The sequence below is a fragment of the Monodelphis domestica genome, chromosome 3 (genome assembly GCF_027887165.1).
Source record: "Monodelphis domestica isolate mMonDom1 chromosome 3, mMonDom1.pri, whole genome shotgun sequence".
Lineage (NCBI taxonomy): Eukaryota > Metazoa > Chordata > Mammalia > Didelphimorphia > Didelphidae > Monodelphis > Monodelphis domestica.
This window is the reverse complement of record NC_077229.1, coordinates 42,103,042-42,115,106: the sequence shown is the minus strand read 5'-3', so window position 1 is coordinate 42,115,106 and position 12,065 is coordinate 42,103,042.

Below are 12,065 nucleotides of genomic sequence, written 5' to 3'. Positions count from 1 at the left end.
CATCATCATCACCACCATCTATAATCATCACCATTACCATAATTGTCATCACCATCACTATTACCATACCTTTACGTATGTGATATCTCATGTGATTCTTACCACAATTTTGGGAGGTTGGTGTCATTTTACAGATAAGAAAAATTAGAGAGGTTAAGAGACTTACCTGGGGTCACACACCTAGCATTTGAAGTTGTAAGATTAAAATTAATATCCAATAACTCCAAGTATTATATTTTATAAGATTTGTTAATAATCACTTGAAGTAGAAGAAATAAAAGGACAAAAGTAACATTGGTGGGAAGAGAGTGAGGGTAGAGCTCCACAAAACTTATATCCTCCCTATATCACATAACATGAGAAGGAACATGGAAAGCTGGGAGAGAGAGTTTCTGGGGAGCAAATTCTAATTATACAAAGCAGATTTTAAGCTTAGGTCTTCCTGACTTTAGGTACAGTGCTTGACAGAGTCAGAGGTGGGTTTTGAACCCAGATGCTCTTCCTCCAGTTTTTCAGAAGGCCTTCCTCCAGATCCACTGATCTATCTTTACCATCTTATCTTTTTGCATTTTTCTTCTTGCTCCATCCATTCCTCAAGCATAAAATGGTGAGAGTCTTCAGTCAAGATCTTACTAACCAAGTAGGTTATTTCACATTATGACCTCTAGTAGGACAGCTATAAGGTGGTGCCATAGTGAACAGAGTGCCAGGTTTGGAGTCATGAATATCCTTCTTCCTGAGTTCAAATTTGGCTTTAGATACATATCAGCTCTATGACCTTGGGCAAGTCACTCAACCCATTTGCTTCAGTTCCTTATCTGTAAAATGAGCTATAGAAAGAAATTACAAACTAGTTGAGTGATCCTGGGCAAGTCACTTCACCCCAATTGCCTCAGTTTCCTCAATTTGGAGAAGGAACTGGCCAACCACTCTCCAGTATCTTTGCCAAGAAAATCCCAAATGGGGTCATGAAGAGTCTGACATGAATGAAATAACTGAAAAATAACAAACATGACCTCTAAAACCCTGGTAAGCTGTTCATTTTGTATGCAATTCCTTGAGTAAAATGACAATGTCTTCACAAGCTTCAAAGTGCTATATAAAAATTATTATTATTATTATTGTTGTTATTCTCTTCATTAGTAACTTTTTCCTGGGTCTCAGTTTCCTCAGAAGTTAAAGGGGGATGTTTATTTTTATTGTGTTATTCTTTTCATCCACAAAATCCTGCCTTCTTTCCTTCCTTCTCCTTCCTCTCCTAATTGAGAAAATGGCAAAACCCATTTCTACATTGGCCATGATCTCCTCCAGATCTGTCTCACTCCATCCCCTCTGTTAGGAGGTGAGCAGCATGTTTACCTCTGATTCCTGTGCACTCACTGTTGGTCATTTCAGTATTCTAGTCTTTCAAAGCTGTTGTCTTCACTGTGCTGGGTTTGACCATCTTATTAATAAGGGGGTTAAGTGAATTACCCAGAGTCATACTACTAGGAAGGGCTGAGGGCAGATTTGAACTAGGGACCTCCCTCTCTAAGCCTGGCTCTCAATCCACTGATCCATCTAGATGCCCCAATGACTTTCTTTTTCTTTTCTTTTCTTTTCTTTTCTTTTCTTTTCTTTTCTTTTCTTTTCTTTTCTTTTCTTTTCTTTTCTTTTCTTTTCTTTTCTTTTCTTTTCTTTTCTCTTCTCTTCTCTTCTCTTCTCTTGTCTTGTCTTGTCTTGTCTTGTCTTGTCTTGTCTTGTCTTGTCTTGTCTTGTCTTGTCTTGTCTTGTCTTGTCTTGTCTTGTCTTCTCTGTTCTTCTCTTCTCTGTTCTTCTCTTCTCTGTTCTTCTCTTCTCTGTTCTGTTCTTTTCTCCTCTCCTCTCTTTTAATTTAATTTCATTTCTCTTCTGTTTTCATTTCTTCTTCTTTTTTTGGGGGGGGGGCAAGGGGAGCTGTCCAACGTTCCCTAATGAAAATGTCTTCATGTATTTTAAAGGCTGTCATACAAGAGGATTTATCTTTGTTCTGCTTTGTCTCTGAGGACAGGATGGGGAACAATGGGCGGAAGCTGGAGACAGGGAGGGGGAAGATGCTTATCCTGAGTCACTGTTCTGGCACTTGTTTCTGAACAGCCCCTGAACAATCCATTCTGGCAGGTGTCCCTTCTGGAGCTGGGCTGGCTGATGAGTGGAGGAGCAGCTGGCTGAGTGTCAGCACCTTTCCAAGCCTCTCCCTCTGGTGCTGCCCACTGCAGGGAACAGTGAGCTCTTGTGAACTTTAGTGGCTTCATGTGAGACCTATCTGAGTGCCCACTTAGAATGCTGGGTGGAAGGAGCCATTACTGAGCATCACATCCCCTCCAGGTGCAGAGGGGCCATCCAGAGTGGCAAGAGGCTTCCCTGAGTAGGGTATCGAGAAGCTGGAAACAGAAAGGAGGCAGAGAGGGGCAGAGGAGCTAAAATAGAACCTACAGGAATGGAAGAAATGGAAGTCATGAGCCTTAGGAAAAAAAGTAGAAAAGACAGAGATCCAGTTAGGTAAGCTATGGCCACTTAAGGACATGGTCCTGATTAGGACAAAGCCAAAAGTTTCTGACAGAATGCAAACTCCTTGAGGCCAGGGGCTGTCCCATTTATTGCTTTTGTGTCCCCTTGTGCAATATATGGCATATAGTTTATTGTTGTTCATTTGTTTTCAGTTGTGTCCCACTCTTTGTGACCCTTTTTGGGATTTTCTTGGTAAAGGCACTGGAATATTTTTCCATTTCCTCTGCTATCTCATTTTATAGTTGAGAAAATTGGGGCAAACAGGATTAAATGACTTTTCCAGGGGCACAAACCAGTATCCAAGACTGGATTTGAACTCAAGTCTTCCTGTCTCTATGTTAGGCACTTTATCTGCTGCATTATCTAGCTGAGCACTCTCCAATTCTTTAATTCCAAAATTAGGAACGAGGACCAAGAGCTTTCTAGATATGGAGAGCAACTTGGGGAAATGCATGGAGTTAGTTTTGTTCAAGCAACAGCAAAAGGGACCAGTGTGGCTTGAATGGCGGCATACAAGGAAAGGACTTAAGTTTTAGAAACCTGGAAATATAGAAAGGGGCCAGATTGTGAAGGGATTTAAAAGCCAGATTTTTATATTTAACCTTAGAAACAATCGGGAGCCACAGAAGTTTCTTGAGAAGGATAGTTACATGGCCAGGACCACATATTTTATTTTATTTTTAAAAGTTAATTTATTTTTAGAATATTTTTCCATGGTTACATGATTCATGTTCTCTCCTCCCCTCTCTCCTCCCCCTCCTAGAGCTGACAAGAAATTCTACTGGGTTATACATGTCTTATTACTAAAAACCTATTTTTAGGATCACATTTTAGAAAAATCACTTTTGCGCTTGGAGGATAGATCAGAGAGAGGAGAGACTTAAGGCAGGAAGACAAATTAGGTCACACAAATATATATTAAATATCTGAAGCAGGATTTGACCTAGGTCATTATGATTAGTAATATACTCATTATGTCATCCATCCTCTCCAACAAGCTCAATTCAATCTGACAAGTATTTTTCTCCATTGTAACCTGTGCATATGTACACAGGCAATTTGCACATAGCTCTTTTGCCTGCCATCTCCTCCATTAGACTGTGAGCTCCTTGAGGGCAAGAATTACTTTTACCTTTCTTAGTTCTCTAGCACAATGCTAAGAGCCTTTTTTTTTTTACCAAGAAACCCTCAAATGGGGTCACAAAGAGTCGGACACAACTAAAATAACTGAACAATAACTAGGGACCTTAGGAATCATCCAGTTCTTGAAAGTCACCCCTACTACAACATTATCATTCCGTCTTTGCTTGAAGGTCTCCAGTGAGAGGCATCCCATTATCTCTAGTGGGGAACCCCTTCTTCATTGGGACAACTCTTTGTTAGGAAGTTTTTCACACCCAGTCTCAATTTTGCCTTATTCCATCTCCTACCTCCTAGTTGTACCCTTTGGAACCAAGGAGAAAGAAGCATGGTGCATCTCCTGACACTTGAATCCATGGGCTCCTGAGTTCTTTGTTCTCCAGGCTATTTTTCATCAACTTATTCTGGGGCATGGACTGGATGGAGGTCCTGCGCCATCTTGGTTGCCCTCCTCCAGATAACTTGGGCATTTTTCAATTTTCAATTTCTTATATCATGGCTCCCATAATAATATCCTGTACTCCATGTGTGGTGTGACCAGGGCAGAGGACAGGGTGCCTATCACCTTATTTCTTAAAGTGATATTTCTCTTAATGCTTTAACTGTCTTATGGTAGTTCACTAAACCCTTTGGATATAATCCACAAAAGCTCTTCTTTGGTGGTGGGATTCCTTAATAATTTTTAAGAGCATCTAGATGGCTCAGTGCTTTAGAACTGGAGTCCGGAGGTCCTGGGTTCAAATATGATCTCATGTGTGACCCTGGGCAAATCACTTAACCATAACTGTCTAGCCCTTACAGCTCTTCTGCCTTGGAACCAATACTTAGTATTTAAGGATTTAAAAAAAGGAGTCAAAAAGTCTTGACACCAAAAAGTTTTGTGAACTACTTCTTGGTACCATGCTACCCTTAATAATTGGTGTTATTCCCATTTAACAAATTAAGAAACTGAGGTTGAGGAAGGAAAATGATTATTCTCTGGTCCCACTACTAGTAATTGCAGAGATTATATCCATGCTTCTGGTGTCTCCATATTCAGCATGCTTTATCACATTGCTCATTTAATATCAATGTGTGCACAATCCTAGAGATGGGGAAACTTTTTTTGTCTTGTTTGACCCATTGCATACCTCGTGGGAGGGACAAACATAAAGCCTTGCACATTTTTGTTGTTCAGGTTGACTTTTTTTCAGTTGGGTCCAGGGGCTTTTCTTGGTAACAATACTGGAATGTCCTAGGTTCAAATCTGACCTCAGACACTTCCTTGATGTGTGACCCTTGGCAAGTCACTTAACCCCTATTGCCTAGTCCTTACCACTCTTCTGCCTTAGAATCACTACACAGTATTGATTCTAAGGTGGAAGATAAGGTTTTAAAAAAATAAAGATACAGGAATGGTTTGCCATTTCCTTCTCCAGGTCATTTGACAGATGAGGAAACTGAGGCAAACAGGGTTAAGTGACTTGCTCAGAGTCACACAGCTAAGGAGTGTCTGAGGCCAAATTAAAAAAAATATTTGTTTGTTACATTAAAATTCTCAGATATCTTTCTCTTTCCCTTCCCTGCACCAAAGAAGGCATCATTTGATTAAAAAAAATGGGGCTGCATTTGAACCCAGGAATTTGAGTCTTCATGAGTCCAGCTCAGCATTCTATCCCCTGCAAAACCTAGCTGCCCAACTACACATAGTAGGCACATAATGAATGTTTCTTGAGTTGCCCACTAAGTACTTAACAATGCTATCTGTCAGGATGTCAAAAATTCCCTGGTGTTTCATTTTAAGTCTAATTTTAAAAACAAACAACATATGTGATTAACTCAAATAGACAACTCCTTGGAAGGAATTTATCCCTCATTCCATCCTGGGTTTCCCAAAGATTCCCTTTGGGGATCTGTGCAATTAATCACTGGGGGCTCTAAGTGACAATTCTAATGTGATAATTTGGGATAAAGTAGATAAATCTAATTAATCATAAAGCCATCTACCAGAAAAAAATCCAAACCCTGTGATGGTGAAAATTGAGGAGGGGCGCAATATAAGGGAGTGTATGGTTCTTTCTGTTTGCCTCAGTTTACTCATCTGTCAAATGAGCTGGAGAAGGAAATGGAAACCCACTCCAGTATCTCTGCCAGCAAAACCCCAAATGGGGTCAAAAAGAGTCAAACAAGACTGAACAAGAGCAACAATACTGGAGAGAAAATGGCCCACAGGAATAAAGGGGCTTGAGTTCACGTTTTATAAGGATTGTTTGAAGGAATTGGGAATATTTAGCTGGAGAAGAGAATACTGGGGGAGGTGGGATGCTTCTGAGAGCTGCCTTTAGTAATTTGAAGGGTTTTTATTTAGGAAAGTCTCAGTCTTTTTGGTGCCAGAGTAGGGAACCTGGAAAAATGAGGCAGAAGTTGCAAGGATGCACATTTAGGCTAGATAAAAAATAATGTGCTTCCCTTCATTGGAGGTGGTCAAGGAGAGGCATGATGATTTGCTGGGTGTGCTGGAGAGGGGATTCTGGGGCTGGGGCAGCTATACATTGCAGTGTAGACAGAGTGCCAGGCTTGAAGTCAAGAAGTCAAGAAGACTTGAATTCAAATGTGACCTCAGATCCTTACTAGCTGTGTGACCCTAGGCGAGTCACTTAGCTCTATTGGCCTCAGTTTCCTCATCTGTAAAAATGAGCTGGAGAAGGAAATGGCAAACCACTCTAGTATCTTTGCCAGGAAAACCCCAAATGAGATCAAGAGGAGTTGAAAGTAACAACACAAGTTAGATCAGATGGCCTCAGAGGTTCTTTCTATCTCTGAATGTTTGAGAGAATAGAATTGGCTTCTCTCTGAGCACTTCAAGTGACATCTTACAAGAGTAATTTGGTCAAAAGGGAAGTGGACTTGGACTTCAAGGATGATGACCTCGTTTCAGATTTTTTTTGGTATCCTTAGCATTTAGCACAGGCCTGGGACATAGTAGCTGCTTAATTGTCACCTTGACTTGAATTTGTCACTGACAAGCTGGATGAGCTGGGTCAAATTTCTTTTCTTCTCTGCCTTTGTTTCTCTAGCTACAAAATAAAATGGCTATACTATGTTATCCTTATCCTGGCATTTAAAGTCCTCTGCAACCTGGTTCTTGCCTTCTTTTCCAGTCTTATTTCACATTACTCCCCCTCACAAATTCTTTGTTCCAGTTTAACTGGTCTTCTAGTTGCTCTCCATATGTAATGTTCCATTTCCCATCTCCATGCCTTTGACCAAGATGCCTCCCATTCCTGGGGGACACTTGCTCCTCATATCCATCTTCAAGAATCCCTAGTGTTCCTCAAAGCACAACTTGAGGTCATCATGATATTGTTCTTTTTCAATTTATTATTTATTTAATTTTAATTTAAAACTTTTTCCCCATGGTTCCATGATTTATTTTCTTTCCCTCCCTTCCTCCCTCCCCTTTCCAGAGCTGACAAGCAATTCCACTGGATTGTACAAATGTTATCCCTTGATACCTATTTCCAAGATTTATGAGGTTGTTCTTGACCAATCCTGTCATTAAACGTTTTTACAGCACTTAAAAGCATTTATAAGTTTACAAAGCACTTTGTAAATATGATCTCATTTTTGTACTTTAAAATAATCCCTTAATTTCTATCTTAGTAATAACTCTAAGACAGAAGGATAAGGGCTAGGCAAACAGGGTTAAGTGACTTGTCCAGAGTCACACAGCTAGGAAGTGTCTGAGGCCATAGTTGAACCCAGGTCCTCCAGACTCCAGGCTTGGTGTTCTATCCACTGAGCTGCCTAACTGCCCCCATTTTTATACTCTTTGCAACCCTGGGAGGTAGACATTATTATTTCCATTTTACATTTGGGGAAACTGGGGCAGTCAGCCATTGATTGACTTCCCCAAGGTGCATACAACTTCTAAGTTTCTGAGGCTAGAGTTGAATTCTGTTTTATTTTTGCTCTAGTTCCAGTACTATCCATTGTGCCAACTAGTTGCATCTGCATTGTATTAGTTTGTATATAATTAGTTCCATATATGTTCTACTCCCTCAGTGGAATGTAAGCCCTTTGAGGGCAAGAACTGTTTTTTTATATTATCCACAGAAACTTAATAAATGTTTGTTTCATCAAATTAAGAATTTTGGATACTTTAATCCATCCCGCAGAGACTAGTTGTTGTATTTTTCAACCAAGGAAAGCATGGAGTTATTAATAAACAGTTTGCAGGAAAGTGGGAAGAGAGACTTTGGAACTCTTCAATTGAAAAAGCTACTGTTGATGGCATCCAAAATAAGACCCTATTTAGCATTCCATTCAGCTCATTTGCAAATTAAGAGAGGCATTGTTTTAAAAATAATTGAGTCTAATTTTGTACATTTGGTATATGGGTCTCCACTGGCTTAAAATCATTATTTTTTGTAATGCTCTGAATACAGAGTAATCTCTTTCACTGAATGCCTGTTGTTTTAAATAATCTCCAGGAGGAAGTATAGGCTTAAGGAGGATGAAATGATCCTGGGTTAGGGGTCAGGGAGTATTTGGCTTTTTGAGCTAGAAATGCAAATAAAAATTGTTATTCACATGGGGCTACAGTCTTTGATTCTTCTTCTTTAAAAAAACAACAACAACCCTTACCTTCTGTCTTAGAATCAATACTGGGTATTGGTTCTAAGGAAGAAGAGTGTTAAGGGCTAGGCAATGGGGGTCAAGTGACTTGTCCAGGGTCACACACTTAGGAAGTGTCTGAGGTCAGATTTGAACACAGGACCTCCCATCTCTGGGTCTGACTCTCAATCCACTGAGCCACCCAGCTGCTCCCCTTGATTATTCTTGAAATGTACCGTGCCTGGACACAGACTCATAAAATCACAGCAGAATGATATAATGAAAATGAATTTGAGGCTCCAAGACCTGTATTTGAATTCTAGCTCTTCCATTTATGAGCTGTGTGATCTTAAATGATCCACCTGACCTCTCTGGACTTCAGTTTCATCATTTGTAAAGTGAGGGGATGGGACTTGATGGTTTCTAATGTCCCTTCCAACTCTAAATCTGTGATTGTCTACAAAACTTCAAGTTGATAGTGATCTTAGAAGAATTCACCCTCTACATAGAATTCCCAGAATCCCTTCAATAATTGGTTGTTGGGTATGGTGGTGCATACCTGAAGCCCCTGTTACAGAGATCACAGTGGACTGTGAGCTCCTTGAGATGGGGGACTGGTTTTTGACTTGTTAAAAAATATCCCCAGCACTTAGTACAGTGCTCTGAACATAGTAGGTGCTTAATAAAGTGCTAGTTGACCAAATGACCCACTGAAAGGGGAGATAGAAGATGGTGAATTGCTTGAGCTACCCTGATGTATCCTGGGATAGGAAATGGATAGGGGCTGGACCTGTGATTTCATTGGGATGGAGAATACTCCCAGATGAAGAACTTCCCTCCATCAATGGAGTTCTTAGTGAACTGCCTAGACCAGGTTCACTCTTGCATAGTGCCAAGAGATGGTCTTTGAACCCAGATCTACCTAACCCTGGGGCTGGCTTTCTCTCTATGACATTACTATGTTGCCTTTGTTCAACCTCATTTTATATTATTCCCTTTCATGCTTTGAAGCAGCATGGCTTGATGGATACAGAGTTGGTCTTGGAGCCAGGGAAGACTTGAGTTCAAGTTGTGTCTCTATTACATACTAATTGGGTGAAATCCATGCACAGGTAATTGAACTCCATGAACCAGTGATATTGGTCTTGATCCTGTTCTTTGAATAAGACAAATACAACTCTGAACTTGAAATTTTAATAAAAACCCCCTACCTTCTGCTTAGTATTAGTTCTAAGAGAGAAGAGTAGCAAGGGCTAGGCAATCGGGATTGAGTGACTTGTCCACGGTCCCAAAGTTAGGAGGTGTCTGAGACCAGATTAGAACCCAGGTCCTCCAGACTCCAGGTCTGGTGCTCTATCCATTGTGATACATAGCTGCCCCAATGCCCCCTCTCTTTATCTCTGACTCTTGGCTTCAAGTCCCATCTTTTACAGGAAATATTTTCTGATCCACCTTCATCCCAGTGCCTCCATTCTGTTGAGTATTTACAATGCAGCCTATCTGTAGTTACCTGCATTTTATCTTTCATTACATTAGACTATAAGCTCCCTGGGTGCAGGGGCTGTCTTTGACTTTTCCTTGTATCTCCAACTCTTTTAGCACAATGTTTGGTACATAATCAATGCTTAATAATTGACTGACAATTTCTCAGTTTTCCAGGTACCTTTTTTTTGGGGAAAATTTTACTTAATTAATTTAGAATATTTTTCCATGGTTACAAAGATTCATGTTCTTTCCTTCCCCTTCCCCCAACTCCCTCCCATAGCTGACACACAATTCCTCTGGGTTTTACATGTGTCATTGATCAAGACACATGACCATATTATTTATAATTGCACCAGGGTGATCGTTTAGGATCAATATTCCCAATCACAGCCCCATTGAATCATGTGATCAAGCACTTGTTTTTCTTCTGTGTTTCTGCTCCCAGTTCTTCCTCTGAACGTGAATAGCATTCTTTTTAATAAGTCCCTCAGAATTGTCCTGGGTCATTGCATTGCTGCTAGTAGAGAAGTCTATTACATTTGATTGTGCCACAGTGTATATCAGTCTCTGTGTACAATGTTCTCCTGGTTCTGCTCCTCTCACTCTGCATCCATTTCTGGAGGTCATCCCAGTTCACATGGAGTCCCTCCAGTTCATCATTCCTTTTAGCACAATAGTATTCCATCACCAACATATACCATAGTTTTTTCAGTCATTCCCCAATTGAAGGGCATCCCCTCATTTTCCAATTTTTTTTTTTTGCCATTCCAGGTACCTTTTCAAGACTACACATTGGAAGGAAGGCACCACTTTCATTGGAAGAAAGTTTCTTCATCCAGGAATTCCTTATACTAATAGAACCTCCAGGCTAGCCTCTATCCCCTTCATTAATGTTCCCAGAAAAATGGACTCTTCACCTTCACTCCCATCTCTTGTGCTTTGTGCTCATGCTGCCTCTGAGGCTTAGAATAGATTCCCTGCTACCGTAGCCTCACCTCCCATCTCAATCTGCTGATATCCCTCTCTTCCTTCAAGACCCAATTCAGATGCCTCTTTTCTTTTCAATCCTTTCACCTTACTCAGCCCCATATGAAAATGACCTCTTTATCCTCAAGTTATCTTATTAATCAGTCTATCTGGTAGTGTTTGGTAAGCACCTACTATGTGCCAGACACTGGGCTGGGAACCCAAACACCAAAAGTGATACAGTCCCTGTCCATAAGGAGATTATACTCTACTAGGGCAATTGTTCTGGAGCTCTCTTTTGCCCTTCTCTCATCCTAATTTGTGTACAGGGCACATCCACCCATTAGGGAGTTAGTTTCTGGGGACAGTGATTGTATAACTATTATTGTGATAGCCCCAGTGACTAGCACAGAGTTTTACATAGAGGTTTAGGTAGACACTTCATGTTTGTTGAATTTGAATTTGTTCACTCAGCTACCATAGAGACTTCTAAAGAAAGCTTTGTGCTTGTTGCTGAGGGAGATATTAAGATGAATATGACACAGTCTCTGCCCTCAAGGCAATGATAATATAGTATCTTGACACAGAATTGATGGGATTTACTCAGGTGCTGGTGAGGAGAAAGCCTGGCTGGCTGGAGAATCAGTGGGGTGTGGATTATGGAAAGAGGGTTGTAGCAAGATCTAGGTTTCAGTCTTGTTGGTGATATTTACCTAGCTCAGGGAACCTAGGCAAGTCTTATAACCTCTTTGAGCCTCAGTTTCTTCATCTGGAAAGTGGGGATAATAATAGCACCTACCTCACAGTGTTCCTGGGTGAATCAAATGAAAAAATATATAGTAAACGATTTGTGAACTTTAAAAATGCTTTATAAAGTTAGCTATTATTGTCAAGGAATGAATGAATGAAGGGCTTGCTACTAACATTTTCAATAAGACAGTTTCAGGGGAAAGGAGCCTTCAAATATTGGTGATGCCTTCAGTTCATGGAGCACACATGCATGCAAAATAAGGATGCAATCTGGAACAAGTGCGCCAGAATATACCCATATGGCATGGTGTGTGTGTGGGAAATTAGACTGGCGGTGGTATCTCCCAGCTTTTCTGCTGGCATTCTGGGTGACCTTGGGCAAGTACTTTCCCTTCTCTGCCTGGAACATATTAAACACAGTAAGTATTGATTGATTGATTGATTCTCTGTGCATCAATGTCTTTCTCTGTAAAGGATTATGTTAGATAGTTTCTAACATTCTTCTAGATCTGCAATTCTCGGTTTTAAAACTCATCCCAGGTTTGACATTCCCTATTCTAAGGGCCTCTCCCAACTCGAATGTTTTCTATTCTAAGGTC